This window comes from Rattus norvegicus, chromosome 17 (assembly GCF_021556685.1).
Source record: "Rattus norvegicus strain SHRSP/BbbUtx chromosome 17, alternate assembly SHRSP_T2T, whole genome shotgun sequence".
In the NCBI taxonomy this organism is placed as follows: Eukaryota; Metazoa; Chordata; class Mammalia; order Rodentia; family Muridae; genus Rattus; species Rattus norvegicus.
The window spans coordinates 89,135,712-89,152,249 of NC_141550.1; the positions used below are offsets into that span (position 1 = coordinate 89,135,712).

At 43.4% G+C, this 16,538-nt stretch overlaps 1 long non-coding RNA gene across 1 annotated transcript; it reads left to right on the forward strand.

The window, feature by feature from the left end:
• Positions 1-690: 690 nt before the first annotated feature.
• On the forward strand, positions 691-13,973 carry LOC134482786 (uncharacterized). The gene is made up of 4 exons (XR_015641922.1): positions 691-839; positions 2,690-3,077; positions 4,566-5,468; positions 13,277-13,973. It is a non-coding gene; the product is annotated as an uncharacterized LOC134482786 (long non-coding RNA).
• The last annotated feature ends 2,565 nt before the right edge of the window (positions 13,974-16,538 follow it).

Consider the following 16,538-nt stretch of genomic DNA (forward strand, 5'->3'; position numbering starts at 1 on the left):
AACATCTACTGAGAAAATACCTCCATAACATCCGGCTGGAGGCGAGCCAGAAGGACTTTCCTTAAGTAGTGACTGCTGAAGAGCGGCCCAGAGCAATGTGGGTGGCGCTATCCCTGGGCTGGTGGTCCTGAGTGCTTCAGGAAAACATGGCCGAGCAAGCCATGAGGGGTCAGGCTGTAAGCAGCACTACACTGAGGCCTCCCTGTGATCACAAAACGGGCAAGCAAGATTGCAGCGATGTCCTGAGGTAGTCTGCCTCAGCTCCTGCCTCCTCCGACTTCTGCTCATTTTGAGCTGGTGATTGGATCACATCAGATGTTACACTTGTGGTCGGTAGGATATGGTTGGTGATTTTTTTCTTAGTTCCTTAGGTAGGTTTATTTGTGCTGTCCACACTGTTACTTACTTTTGTCATTTATCATCAATGAGTAATTATCTGGAAGAATTAGAGCAGCTTCATTTGGATGGGGATGGGCTTACACAATGTGTTCATTATTAAAGAGTATTTAATTAGGTGCATTATTATTTTAGAAAGCACGTCTCTCTTTATAAAATTCTCTGACAGTTCCATCACGTTCACAGTGAATTTCGTCATTCTCGCCTTCCGCTATCCTCTCATCGTCTCCCTCTCACTAAAGCTGCCTTTGCAGCAAGTCGCCCTCTGAGTGGCCTTGTGGTCTCTTCCCACAGGATGAAATGTGACTGACTCCCATGTTGCGCAAGACCCGGGGAAGCACATTTTATGAAACTCGCTGTCTTACTTGGGGTTTCTATCGCTGTAAAGAGACAACATGAACACAGCAATGTTCATAAAGAATGTTCACAGAATGTTTATAAAGGTAAACATTCGATTGGGGCTGACAGTCAGGTTATCCTCTGAATATCCCATCATCATCATGGCAGGAAGCATGGCAGTGTAGAGGCTTACATGGTGCTGGAGAGGCAGCTGAGGGTTCTACATCCGGACAGACCGGAAGTGACTGAGACCCACTTCCTACAAGGCCACACCTACTCCATCAAGACCAGACCTCCTAATAGAACCACGCCCTCTGGGCCTAGAGGGGCCATTTTCTTTCAAACCACCACACTCACCATATCTGTTTCTTACCACTGAGTTTTCGGTGAGCTCTTGCGAGCTCCGTGGGCTTTCCAAGTAGGACATTGTCTTGCTCACTCCTGCTTTCCCGCAGGCATTTCCGCATGGCTCAGGCCTGAGAAGAGTATAATAAATTCTTGACTTATATCCCAGAGTTTCAGAAAAACCCTATGATGAGAGTAATCAAACAATTTGTTGATTGATTGCTGCTCGATAAGAGACCACGTACCTTGCTCACGATCCCGTAGCTCATAACTGGCAGGGCCCGGATCCTTCCTCAGCCGATTCTCCATCAATAGTCAGAGGTATACAGAGTGGTGGTCCCTGCAACCCAGATGATGGTATTTCTTGGTAGGACCAGTCCTAATTTTTACACAGCTCTCTCTACCATCCGCCTTGTGTTTGTAGGCCTGCTGTGGATGGGAGGGTGTGGATCCCATTCCTGCTTACTTAGATGGTGCAGGCACAGAGGTGCTCATCTACTGGCCAGCATTACTATTCAAAGAGAGGGCAGTGAACCTAAAGTGGGTGCTTGCTGAGTAAATTTTGGAAGGATCCTTTTCCCCCTGAGAAAAACAAAATGGAGAAGCCAGCTTCTATTTCTGTCCTTTGATGTGAATGAAAGTAGAAGCCAGGCATCTCTGTGCCACCAAAATATGAGCAGAGCCACTGCCGCCAGTGCCATTAAGGGGACATAGACGAGTAGACACAAAAGTACGTCTGTAAGCTATGACGTTAACAAGCAGTTGGGTATATCCCGCCCTGAAACCACCCCTAGCTGCAGAGTGAGGGATGAGCTATTTTTCGTTTAATCATTTAGAGAGTTTTCAAGTTTTCTGGTGGTTTAGGAAAGAAAACGTTCTCTGCCAGAGTTTGGGAGGAGCAGATCATACTGCTTTCCCAAAAGATAATTGGCCAGAGCGTTGGCCAGGTGTATCTGCTAGGCTTGCAGCGAGCTAATTAGGGCCCAACATTTAATGGCCAAGTGATAGCAGGCTTGAGTTGTATTTACAGCTCTGTAGTCAAATGCAACCTAAATGTCAGGGGCCTGAGTACAAATACAAAAATATCAACACTGTGGTTACTGCAGCTCAAACCAATCATGGCTCTCTCAGGGAGAATCAATACTTTTCTCTTAAGCCAAACTGGGATTCCTAAATGGACTTCCCAATGACAAATAGTTACCGACAATGAAAATATTTTAAGAGAGTTCAGAGAAAGATAAAAAAGAGGGAAACTCTACCTATGTGCCTTAAATGTCTATTATAATGGTTGGGAAAAATCACCCCTGAAGCCCCTCCCCCAGCCTCTTATTCTTTGCTAAGGTTGTAGCCAATAGCGTCACTGTCGGCATGGGAAATTGGATTGTTGGTAATGACAAGGACAGACAATAGAGGATAAAATTATCACTCTGAGAGGGGTTTTCTCGAAGATTTCATGGCCCTAAACTAGAAAGGCAGGGTTTCCATTGCCAATGGCGACTTCATAACATCGGTGTTTGGGTTGAGGGGAGGGAGAGGTTATTGGCTCTTCATGATTTGGAAACGTCTGAGACCTCATCTTATGCCCTTTGTGTGTTCTTGGTTTGGACAGAATCTAAAGGCTTAGTACGTTCCTTCGCTTCTCTCCACTCTTGACCCTATCTTGAGCAAAATGAAAAATGGGCTGCTTGTTCAAGTTGGGAAGCAAACCCTCGTTTCCTGCTTTTGTTTAATGAGTGTCGAGTGGCGCCCCCACGTGGTCTGCCGTGCCCTGCATGCTCAGAGTCCCGCCTCCCAGGAAGCTTCTCTAAGGAGGAATGCGGAAATTCTCAAGGTTCCTGCACTACAAGCTGGAAAGCTTGTCTCTAAGAGACATAAATAATCACAACGGCCGGAAAATAAAGCAGGCAATCTCTAGAAACGCATGGATACATTAGGATGAAAAACAGCCGGAGGCTCCGACTCTTCAGACTTCATTGAATACTGTTTGCAGCCATCCGGTAAAATTTTAATTTATTTTATTATTGCATTTTTATGACAAATTATAACATAACTCATTCATTTTCTCCATTAATCTCCTCTCCTTCATAAAAATGGCACACATGATGATGACCTACATTAAAGTAATTGTCACCGTGTGTAGTATTATAGCCATAATCTATAAATAATATAAAAGTTTGCAGAAAATTAAAGTATAAAATATATGACGATGGAAAAAGATAAATCTTTCAACATTAAGTTTTTTTTTTTTCCTCCTTGCTAATATATGGAACTGGTGTGTTAGCTATTTGAGCCACCTAGTGGTAAATATACATGAAATATGGTTTCTCTTGCTGAAAAATAATGAGCCTAATAGTCTCCAATTTAAAGAAAGCATAACTACTTATATGTTCAGTTTATGACTGAATGCTTACTCACTAGTATGAAGTTTAGCACTGAAAAATATTGCAAAACATAGTTCTTTGTTTAGTTTGTTCCACATAACCAAGAAAATAAAAATGAAAAAAAAATTACAGTCGAAAGGGACTCTTTCAATGTGAACAATGAAGGGATAGCTATAAACTATTTTTCTTTTCTTTTCTTTTTTTTTTCTTTTCTTTTTTTCGGAGCTGGGGACCGGAACCCAGGGCCTTGCGCTTGGTAGGCAAGCGCTCTACCTCTGAGCTAAATCCCCATCCCCTAAACTATTTTTCAAGGCACTTTATTTGTTTCGTTGGTGGTGGTGTTTGGGGGCGGGTGCCACACAGCGAGCACATAGCGGTCAGATGACAATTGGTGGGAGTTGTTCCTCTCCTACTGGGGATCGAGCTTGGGTTCTCAGGTTTGGTGGCAGACATCTTTATCCATAAACCACCTCACCAGACCCAGCTATACAACTTTTAGTGACCGGAAGTGATTGACACATATTACGACATAGTTAGTGTTGAGTGCGGCCTTTGACATGTGGTCTTGGGTATGGTTATATTTTCCAAATCTGTCTTACCGAGTCTTAAGTCTTATTTAAGAAACCAAAACTAGGGGCTGGGGATTTAGCTCAGTGGTAGGAAGCGCAAGGCCCTGGGTTCGGTCCCCAGCTCCGAAAAAAAGAACCAAAAAAAAAAAAAAAAAAAAAAAAAAGAAACCAAAACTAACAACCAATCTGTTCAACGGTCCGTCAGAAATGCTCTCTAACTAGATTACGCTGCGGCTGATTCTAGATTCCGTTAAGAGGGGCCTGAGATCAAACTGAGTTTCATTTTAGCTCCAGTCTGGTACAATAACATCCAGCAGGGCCAAATCAGGAAGCGCCTCTAACCTCGCTTGTCAGGACCCACACGCATCTCTTGTCTTGTTAGTTTTTAAAGAGCTCCAAGAATGTCAGGTTCTGTGGTTTCCTGCTTTCTGAAATTGCCATATGTCTCTAAATAGGTTTTCTGAAAGTCAGAATTAGCACAAAAATACGATAACTTTGTGCTCTGTGAACCCACCAACCTCTCTCTTTCTTATAGTCTTGTAAACCAGCAGTGAAAATCGCTGTTCCCTTTAATGCCGCAGTCTGCCTGAACTCTGACCTTTCCCTGGCTCATCTGTGGTTTTGGTGGGCCTTCGGAAGTCAAGGAGCATTGAGTGTGTTCCTGAAGCAGCTGTGTTCTGCAGAAGATACAGGCGGTGCAAGCCTGAGAGACGCAAAACCTTGCCACAACCGCTTGTCAACAAGACGGGGTGAAGGGGCAATCTAACCTTCAAAATGAAACCAGCGGTGTTCAGTGGTTTGGTTGTGCTGGAGTTTCACAGGAGCAGAAAAGACAATGCAGGAAGCTCTAAAACACAAGTTCCCCTCATATCGAGCCTGCAGACCTGTGGGGACCTAAGTGTCCAAGGGAAAACTCTACTGCGGACATGGGGTGCATGTGTGTTATTTTGTCCTTGGAGGTTCTCAGTGAGTGTGGGAAGCCATGTTTCTTCCCAGGCTGAACCTATCTGATAACTTTTAAAGCATTATGAGCTTGGGAGAAAAGAAGGCTGAGTTTAAGCCTGAGGTAAGAACTGTAAACCGCAGTTCCCAGTGAATTGTAGTCTGCGTTTCCTGCTTCCTGCGTTGCTGAGGTAACCGCTCCACCGGCTGAGAGCTGGAAGCCAAGAACGGAGAAAGGTAGTCTGGGACCGAATGGGGCTCGAAGTGAAGGCTCATTCTTACAGGTGGTTTGAGCTAACCTCAGATGGTTTGCATTGAACTCTATTACGTGCCACCTAAGGAATCCTGATTAACACGCGGTAGATGCCCTTTGAGCTTGGCCAAGGTATTTGCTCAGAACACTCTGGAAAGCAAGGGAAGGGATTGAGTTCCAAAGTTCAGAGCATCAGAAAGATAATGACTTGGAGAACCGAGACTCCACTTTGGTCAAAGCAAGGTAAGGGATCTTCGTAGAATGTTCCTAAGATCCTGAGAGAAGAGTAACTATCTTCATGACCCATTAACTTGAAAATGCTCATTTTGGTCAGCACAGATATTATAAGTGTCCTTTTCGTCATTAGCATTCATGCGAACATCTAGTGTCTAATGAATTGTGATGTCTAAATTCCATAAGTGGGAAGAACCAGGATGCTGAAGATGGCTGTGGGGTTGAGTGCTAAGCCCATTAGTATCCCGCTTGCTAGCCCAATTGGTGCCCCATTAGAGAAAAACTGGAGAAAAGCTTTAATCCTATGCAGCTATATTTGATATCAAGGTGATCTGATCATTCTTATACCACCACATTCATAGCTTATTAGATCAGCTCGAAATAAAAATGAGCTGGACTCTTCTTGTTCCTGCTGGGTTACATTGTGGTGTTAGACAGCAGACAGAGCTAGGTTGAATCCTGGTTTTGATTTCCCATCCTCTTTCATGTTTTTCCTAGGCTACTCGAGAAAGCTTGTATCCTCCAAGGTTTCAGCTGATGTGCTCATGGGTTCCTAAACTTATATATCTAGTATCTCTCTCTCTCTCTCTCTCTCTCTCTCTCTCTCTCTCTCTCCCTCCCTCTCTCTCTCTCCCTCTCTCTCTCTCCCTCTCTCTCAAGGTGTGTTCTCAATTGTGTATTGGATATCCTTGGAACATCCTGAGCCTGTTGTGCCTAACAGCTAACCCCTTCTTGAATTCTTCACAGTCCCTGTGTCAGAGTGACTTTATTATGCTAGGCTTGAAGCCTGTGAATCATTGGTGGCTTCATTCCATTTTCTGTCTTCCTAGTTACTCCGATCTGTCTACACTGTCGCTATTATTTCTTAAACATGGCTCTCTCTCTCTTATCCCACTGCTACATTCTTTGTCGTGATCCTCATTATTTCTTAATGGGGCTTATTGGAACAGCCACTCAGTTCTTCTCCAGCCTGGAGTTAGTCACCTTTCATTAGTGTCTTTCTCTTTTGTAAGGTTAATTTTAAAATATATATAATTTTTAAAATAACTAAATAAAAATAAATGCATCTTTCAAAATTATATTATTAAAACATTTTTTTATGACTTCTCCCTTAGAAAGGACCTGTGAGATCTTTAGGTACACTCTTCTTTTTTGTCATCCCTCCTACCCCCACCTGACAGACCCTTTAGCCATTTTCTCCCTGCCTTTCCCCACTCTAGACAAGACCACTGTCCTCTCCCTTACTTTAGTGGGCAGGTTTCTTCTGTTGACATTGTCACTTCTCAGCTCAGCCTCAAACCTTAACCCAGAAGCTGTTTCTAAGCTCCTTCTGGGCACCGGGATAGTCAGTAAAGAGTCAAAGGCAGCCTTTGACTCAAGTGCTAAGTTGAAGGATGAATGAAGCCACAGGAAGCTGTCTGTGATCACTCTGCTTGGAGTTTCCAGTCAGGGCAGTATCAATTCCAAAACAAATGAGAATGAAGAGGGGGGGCAGCGTTATCTTTATCATGGAGAAAAAGGCGCTGTATAGATGGGGCCTCTTGCCATTCTCAGCCCGTTCCAGCACAACTCGGATGGCTTGGTGAGAGAAACGAATGTGGCAGCAATCAGGCAGCAGCTCCCACAGGAGTGGGGGAAGCAACCGCTTCATTCTTACGGAGTCAAACCTGGGTGGAGACTTCTCTCAGTTGTTAGCCATCAAGTAGCCATAACTAATGTTGGCATTTGTCTGAATGAATGGCCTTGGAAGTCTTACATGGTCAAAAGAGCTGGAAAAGGCCTCTCTAGGAGAAAAAGAGAAGTGGGGTTTTCATGGACCTGGTGGACAATGGTGCTGTTGGGATGTTTGCATTTCCCCAAACCACAGCTGCTCACAGGTGTTTCCTGGGCATTGTCTGTTGAGTCTCTTTATCCATCAACACACAGCAGTCAGCTAACAAAACAGCCTTTGACTTTTTGTAGCCTTGAGGCTACTCTGCTCCTATCTTCTGGGGCTCCCTAGCTCCCTAACTGAACCACCCATTGGCGAACCCTGGGTTTTAACCTCCAATGATGTGGAGAGGAAGGGGCAAAAGCCACACTAGTCATTCTGCCCTTGTCAGAAGTTTTAAGCATCATGTATTTGTCACCAAGTCAGATGTTGCTAAAAACAAAAAAATCGATTAAAAGATGTTAGAGTCACAGTGCTTTATTTGAAAGGAGAGTGGGGGAAGAGCTCGTGGGAGGTCACATAGTATATGAAACTAAACCCCTTCTGACTGAGTCCCCCTCTTGTACTGTCATGGTTTCTGTCCTCCCCTCTCCCCTCTGACACAGGGTTTTGCTATATAGTCCTGACTTCCTGGAACTCACTATGTAGACCAGGGTAGCATCGAACTCACCGAGCCCTACCAGCCTCTGCCTGCTGAGTACTGGGATTAAGGGCCGAGGATACCACACCCTTCGGCCCTTCTATCTCTTTCCACATCATGTTAGGTGCAGTGGAAGATGTTTTCCTTTAGTTTGATTAAAAAATAAGCCCTGCTTTTGTGTAGGTATTTCCTCTAAGTTGAAATATTCCTTCTGGGAGGAAAGATGGTAGGGTTGTAAAATTCAGGAAGAAAATCTGATGTGCAAGACTCGGGGAACTCTGAAGTGGTAAAGATTTGCAAGCGACTCCCCGCCCCACCATTGTATCACCAGGAATAACTGTTGGGGAGAGGAGGCTCTGGCCAGCTCAGCTGCCTGCACTGGAGGCAGCTCTGGGGATGCAGCTGCCTCTGAGTCACCCTCTCTCATGTAAGCACCTCCCCAGAACCTCCCAAGTCCACTAAACTAGACTTGGGTGCAATCACTTGTCTCTTGTTGGTGCCAGTCTTCGGTAAATAGATATCTGTTCATGCCTTTCCAGGAACAGTTATACCATACCTGCCCTCTGGGAAATTAAAATCCAGCTGGAGGGAGAGTACACAGAAGCAACAGCAACGCGGGTTTAAGAGGTTGCTAATCAACTTAGAACCATTTTTCTGAGGACAGTTGAAGTCCAGGAAAAGCCCTATTATAGCTTGATAAATGAGGGTCTCAAGTTCTTCAGTAGTGTAAATATAGTCAAATAAAACCACGCCGAACTGGCTGACTGGTGTTTTCGGTCTGACCACACCATTCCAATCTTTCCTGGTCCCAGATAGAATTTGGTACTTGCTGTAGTTTGGATTTTGAATGTCTGTCAAAGGCCCGCGTGTTAAAGGCTTGTTCTCTAGGTTCATCCTATTGGGAGGTAGTGGGACCTTGAAGAGATGGGTTCTGGTAACTCATCCATACACTACCACAAGGGTGCCACAGAGGACAGACAGCACAGGCGTGCCACAAAGGGCACCTTCCCTTTCCTTTTTGCTTCCCAGTCATGAGGTAAATGATTTTGCTCTGGCTCCCCACAAGGTCAATAACGTGCTCCCCTCCCCACAAACCCAAAGTAGTAAGGACAAACGATAATAAGTAGAGCCCTTCGATACAGCGACCCAAATCAATCTTTCCTCTCTCTGTAGGTTCATTATCTCAGGTATTTTATTATAGTGAGGGAAAGTAGGCTAACGCAACACCTCTTCCTGTCCACTGTGTCCTCTGGCTAAATATCAGTGGGGCCGATCAGAGGTCTTTAGCTAAGACGGACTTCCAAGGCACGTGTGGCACGTGCTTGCGTGCAGAGGTGGGGGTGGGGTGGGAGGTGTAGGAGGTGTGTGCTTCAGAAGTCCTGGGCTTTCCCAGCAGGCACAGCTCCTTTTGCTTTGCTGCTGCCTTTCTGACAGGACTTTCTTGCTTTCCCCTCTTTCCTACCTCAATTCCTCACCCCACACATCTCCCCCGTAGTAAATATGAACATTGCCTGTCCGCATTGGAGAAGTGCAGTTGGGTGGAGGAGTTGATGAGGGCAGTGTTGAAGCTGAGATGTTTTCGGATTGGACTGTAACTGTAGGGTTCTCTGAGAAGAGAGAATGAAGATTTAATTGTACAAGGTAGAACTGTGTTCTTTAAGGTTTACGGAATGGAATCTTGATGATGACCACACACTTCTGGAAGCAAGTCATGTGTGTGGCCTCTTTTAATTCCCACTGTGGCCCAATGGACAGAGGTGCGGAATTTTAGTTATTGAAAGATAATTAGTCCAAGAGCTGTAGTGGCTGGGTGAGGTTAGGACCACGAGCTCAGCCAAGCCTCTTCTAGAGTCCGACCTTAACCATGTGGTATCTGGAAATAAAAAGAACAGTTACCTATTCTTTCTAGAATCTTGTTCATAAACTGGCTCGAATTCATTGGGCTATAATAATAAAATCTTAATGAGTCACTTAGTTTTATAATACAAGAATACAATTAAGGTAGGAAAACTTGGCAGACACTTGAAATTTTGATTTGTTACTGACAAGAATTTGATTTTGAATCCCTGCTGTCTCTCTTTTCTGTTTACCTTTTTTCCTCCAATAGATCCTCATTTTTTGTTGTTGTTTATTTTTGTTTGCTTCTTATTCTCTTTTATTTTTACTTTACAGTTTTAATTTCATTTTATTTTTTTAATTAGTCTAAAAAGTCTCAGGCTTCCTGAAAGCATCCTGACTGACTTGTTTTGGCTGACCCCATTCACCCTCTGCCCTCCCCCATTTCTCTCTGCCCACCTCCATCCTCCATTTTAGTCCCCCCTCTTTTATTTTATGAATGTGAGTACACTGTATTCAGACACACCAGAAGAGGGCACCAGATCTCATTACACATGCTTGTGAGCCACCATGTGGATGTGGTTGCTGGGATTTGAACTCAGGACCTCTGGAAGAGAGCAGTCAGTGCTCTTAACCGCTGAGCCATCTCTCCAGCCCAGCTCCTCCTAGTTTTTAAAAAGACCAGGTTTTTCTTTCCGTCTCTGTCACTTCTCTAACCCCCTGAAGGCCCAGCTCACGTATCTGTGGAGCTCAAACTCCTTTGCATTGTATCATGTTATTCCTTCATCTCGAGTTTCAGCTCGTTTGATTCACTCTTCTTTCTCCTTCCAAACCTCTCATCTTCCCTCTGGCCACTGTCTTATCCCAATGCTTATGTCTCAGAGCGTTTCCCAAGCCAGCATTTATTTAAAGCCCCAGGACTTCTAGGAATTTTCACTCAGGTATTTTGAATGCTACTAATAGAGTCAAAGTGAGCTAACATTTTCCCCATGGAAGTTGCTGATTATGATGATGATGGTGACAATGATGGTGGTGGTGGTGGTGGTGGTGGTGGTGGTGGTGGTGGTGATGATGATGGTGGTGGTGGTGGTGGTGGTGATGATGATGATGATGATGATGATGGAAAATGCTTAGGCAGCCTGTGACCATTCTAAGTAACTTGCATATATTAATTTACTTTCCCTTAAAAGAGTTCTTTACCTTTCTCTGCAATGAAGAAACTCCATAACCAGATGTCCTACAGCTACACTGGGGAGGAGCCAATAGTCTGTGTGGCCTGGAGTCTTGCAACAGGGCCATACTCTATATTTTTGCATGTTGTTTTTTTACTTCCTCATGGTCAAAATGATATACTTGAACTCTGTTGCTTCCTTTGCTTCAATTCATAACTTCTTTTCTTTAAAAATGTTTCTGACATCTGTGGCAGCCCATGCCTACACAGGCTCAAGTGGCCCATTCAGGAAGAATTCAGAGGCAAGGACATGCAAATGGGAGAGGGCCGTCCAATTGTCTGCAGCATTGGGGTGTGGACACAAACCACTATCAGTCCTTTGGGTGATTCCTCTGGCCTTGTGTTCTTCTCATCTTCATGTACGTTGTAGCCTGCCTTAAAAACAATCCACTTCAAAATGATAACTTGTCTAATAGTTTAGTTGGAACTGGAGGAATTGGAAAAGTGTCCTAAAAAAGGCCCCAAAGGGTTACAGAGAGGGGAAGAATTTGCATGTTAACTACATTAAAAGTAGATATCATGAAAGCTTTCAAATTACCAGGTGGAAAATAATCCTTGGTGCTTGTGAATGGAGCAAAGAGATACCGTTTCACTTTATTTCTTATTTTAAAAATTATGTGTATGTGTATATGTGTGTATGTGCATGTGAGTGCAGTTGCACATGGGGCCAGAAGAGGGCATCAGAGAGCTGCAATCTGACAAGGGTGCCGAGAACTGAACTTGAGTCATCTGGAAGAGCAGTACACACTCTTAAACATGGAGTCATCTCTCCAGGCCCAATTTTTGCTTTAAAAACTTAGTATCATTTGTGATTAGTGATAAGTTATACTCAACTAAACTTGGGGGATGGAGGGCACAAAGAACTACCAGGAAAAGTTCTAAAGTCCCTGTGAGAACCTTCTCTGAGGATTTTGATATCATGGAGGGACTTATTTATCTGCTGCCTCAACTACTGGAAAAATCATATGAACATAATCATATAAACAAGGAAGCCAGGGGGCTGGTAACTTCCTTTTGAAAACACCACACTTTTCCTTCCTTGAATTGGCAAAGGGGAGAAAGAAAGCCAGAAGTTGAAGGACCTGCAAGAGCAAACCAGCTGAAACTTTGTAAACAGTTAGCATAAAACTCATTTTTAATCTCATAAACTTAATTTTTCCCCCTAGCATATGGGATGCATAAAAAGGAAATAAAACTTTAGTAAATTGAGCCTTACTTGTGCTTTATAAAAAAGAAATTGAATTGCTTTAATGGCAGCTGCAGCTGGCTTTCAGCTTCAAACGACCAGTGTAAATCTCGTTTTTAGTGCTTGATTTAGCAAACAGTCAGCTGCAAACAGGCTTCGGAAACAGCCCTGAATGCAGGGTTTTCCATGAAGGCCGTTATGTAACCTTTGTGTGGTATGCCTTTAAAATATGTGGAGAATAGCAGAAAGCCTGATTGGGGTATCTTACAATTATCCTTTATTCTATATTTAAATCTGCAGAGAGTTCAATATTCTTTATCTCTAGAGCTAGCACAAGAGGCTCTGAACAGGCCATGAATATAAATGTATGTATAATATCCATTAAAAGTGGAAACGGAGAATACTAATAACGAGTCACGAAGCCGTGGTGGCAATGGACCACTGTTGCTTACCTCAAAGGGCTCATCACAGCTCGTGTTTGAACTTGCTCTTCTTGGAGCCTTATGTCACACTCCCACACACGGAGGAGCCCCGAGAACGCTCCTTCACATTCTGTTTGGTAAAGGCTGAACTTGCCCGGCTTGCAACTTTGATCCAAAATGGGGAGAGAATTCCAGTGAGCATGATGCCCAGCTGCTCTTAAAGGCGTCAGATGTGGCAGGATATCGTGATACAGATACGTGTCTGATACAGTTCTTAGCGACCTGGACTCGGTAGGAATTTCATGTTTTGGTGGAAGTCATTGTTCCAGTCAGTATAGATCCACCAGTAGACAAAAATGAGAGCTGGACACTCAGGATGTTCTTGCGAAAGAGATCTCTCAAAACATTCTAGCCAAGGTGCTGGAGAGATAGCTCAGGGTCTAAGGATACTGACTGCTCTCCCAGAGAGCCTGGGATGGATTTGTAGCCACCACACAGTCAATGCAGCGGTCTGTGATTTCAATTCCAGAGCATCTGATGCCTTCTTGTGGCGTCTGGAGGCACTGCAGTCACATGGTTCACTTACATACATACATACAGGAAAAACATCAAAAAAAAATTTTGAACAGGATTTCCAGGGCAATGGAAAAAAAATTGAAATTAGGATAAATCATCGCCATTTTTCTCCTTCCTTAAACACCTTCCAGTAGTTAGGGTTTATTTTAGCTGGCAATCAAGTACACTCCCTTATGGCACTAATTGGTAATTGTTAATAAGCTCTGTTTCCACAGGTATTTCCTATTGTGAAAGAGACCTTTGAAAGCGGAAAGGTCCCAGAACTTCTAATTTTGACTGTTTGCCTGACCACTTCTGGGGCGGATCTGGACAGAGGGCATCTCGTTCCCAGGCTGGTTCTGTGGCTGGAATTTACAGAAGCTCATTCCCATACACCCGCTTCCTCTCTCCGCCATCTGTTTGTTCGGCTGCCAACAATCCAAGCTATTAAGCAAATGGAGATGACACGGAATTTGAAAACAAGCCTGCTGCTCAGCGTGACGAGAGTCACAGTGGCCCTCTCTCCTCGTGGCTCTGCTCTTCTGGCTGACAGCCTGAGGGAAGTCACTTAAGCTCTCTGGGCTTCTGCCGGGCCTCAAATTTCTTACCGTCGAAGGACGAAGTAAAATCCCGAGGAAACATCTTGAAAATGGGTGATGCTCTTGCAGTTCTCTTAAATTATTCATAACAGTGATGGTTCTATGTATCATACGTGTATACATATTGTGTGTGTGGGTTGTGTAGCTGTGGATGACAAAGCAAGGACAACTGTGTTTTAATCTATCACACTCTGCCTCATTCCTTTGGGTCGGGATATCTGACTAAATACAGAGCAGCGGTTCTCAACCTTACTAATGCTTGTGACCCTTTAATATAGTTTCTCGTGTTGTGGTGACTCTAATAAAATTACTTTGTTGCTACTTTCATAATTGCAATGTTGTTACTGTCATGAGTTTTAATGTAAATATCCGATAAGCAACATATCTGGTATATGACCCCCAAAGAGGTCATGACCTTGAGAAGAGCTGACCTACAGTCAAGTTGACAGTGATCATCCTGTCTCTGTCAGCCTCCCCAAGCCCTAGTGCTGGAGTTACAGAAATGTGTGTGATCACACACGGATGTTGGAAGAGGTTTTTTTTTTTTTTTTTTTTTAATATTGGATATCTTATGTATCTACATTTCAAATGTTATCCCTTTCCCCCTCCCATTCTCACCCCCATGCTTCTATAAGATGCTGCCACTCCCACCCACCTACTCCCACCTCAACACCTTGGCATTACCCTACACTGGGGAAACAAGCCTTCAGAGGACCAAGGGTTTCTCCTCCTATAGATGACAGACAATGCCTTCCTTTGCTACATATGTGGCTCGAGCCATGGGTCCTTCCACGGGTACTCTTTGGCTGGTGGTTTAGTATCTGGGAGCTCTGGGAGGTCTGGTGGGTTGATATTGTTTTTCTTTCTATGGGGTTGCAAACCCCTTCAGCTCCTTCAGTCCTTTCTCTAACTCCTCCATTGGGGTCCCCATGCTCAGTCCAATGATTAGCTGTAAGCATTCTCATCTGTATCAGTAGGGCTCTGGCAGAGCCTCTCAGGAGACATCCATATCAGGCTCCTGTCAGCAAGCACTTCTTGGCATCAGCAATAGTGACTGGGTTTGGTGGATGCATATGGGATGGTTCCCCATGTGGGGCAGTCTCCGGATGGCCTTTCCTTCAGTTTTTGCTCTGCTCTTTGTCCCTGTATTTCCTCCCCTGAGTATTTTATTCCCCCTTGTAAGAAGGACTGAAGCATCCACATTTTGGTCTTCCTTCTTCTTGAGCTTCATATAGTCTGTGAATTGTTTCTTGGGTATTCCAAGCTTTTGGGCTAATACACACGTATCAGTGAGTGCATACCATGTGTGTTCTTTTGTGACTGGGTTACTTAACTCAGGATTCATCCATTTGCCTAAGAATTTTACGAAGTCATTGTTTCTGATAGCTGAGTAGTATTCCATTGTGTAGAAGTGCCACATTTTCTGTATCCATTCCTCTGTTGAAGGACATCTGGGTTGTTTCCAGTTTCTGGCCATTATAAATAAGGCTGCTATGAACATAGTGGAGCATGTGTCCTTGTTGTATGTTGCAGCATCTTTTGGGTATATGCCCAGGAGTGGTATAGCTGGGTCCTTGAGTAGTATTATGTCCAATTTTCTGAGGAACCTCCAGACTGATTTCCAGAGTGGTTGTACCAGTCTGCAATCCCACCAACAATGGAGGAGTGTTCCTCTTTCTCCACATCCTTGCCAGCATCTGTTGTCACCTGAGTTTTTGATCTTAGCCATTCTGGTGTGAGGTAGAATCTCAGGGTTGCTTTGATTTGTATTTCCCTGATGTCTAAGGATTTTGAATATTTCTTTAGGTGCTTCTCAGCCATTCAGTGTCCCTCTGCTGAGAATTCTGTTTATCTTGGTACCCTATTTTTTAGTAGGATTATTTGGGTCTTCTTGAGTTCCTTGTATATATTGGATATTAGGCCTTTATCAGATGTAAGATTAGTAAAGATCTTTTCCCAATCGGTTGGTTGCCATTTTGTCCTAATGACAGTGTCCTTTGCCTTACAGAAGATTTTTAATTTTATGAGGTCCCATTTGTAAATTCTTGGTCTTAGAGCATAAGCCATTGGTGTTCTGTTCAGGAAAATTTCCCCTATGCTCATGTGTTCAAGACTCTTCCCCACTTTCCCTTCTATTAGTTTCAGTGTATCTGGTTTTATGTGGAGGTCTTTGATCTACTTCAATTTAAGTTTTGTACAGGATGATAAGAATAGGTCAATTTGCATTCTTCTACATGCTCACCTCTAGCTGAACCAGTACCATTTGTTGAAAATGCTGTCTTCTTTCCATTGGATGGTTTTAACTCCCTTGTCAAAGATCAAGTGACCATAGGTGTGGGTTAATTTCTGGGTCTTCAATTCTATTCCATTTATCTACCTGCTTGTGTCTGTACCAATACCAGACAGTTTTTTTTTTTTATCACAATTGTTCTGTAATGCAGCTTGAAGTCAGGCATGGTGATCCCTCTAGAAGTTCTTTTATTGTTGAGAATAATTTTTGTTATCCTGGGTTTTTTGTTATTCCAAATGAATTTGTAAATTGTTCTTTCTAACTCTATCAAGAATTGATTTGGAATTTTAATGGGAATTGCATTGAATCTGTAGATTGCTTTTGGCAAGATGGCCATTTTTACTATATTAATCCTGCCAATCCATGAGCATAGGAGATCTTTCCATTTTCTGAGATCCTCTTGGATTTTTTTCTTCAGATACTTCTTGTTCTTGTCATACAGATCTTTTACTTGCTTGGTTACAGCCACACTGAAGTATTTTATATTATTTGTGACTATTATAAAGGGTGTAATTTCTTTAATTTCTCTCTCAGCCTGTTTATCCTTTGAGTAGAGGAAGGCTACTGATTTGTTTTGAGTTAATTTTATATCCAGTCACTTTGCTGAAG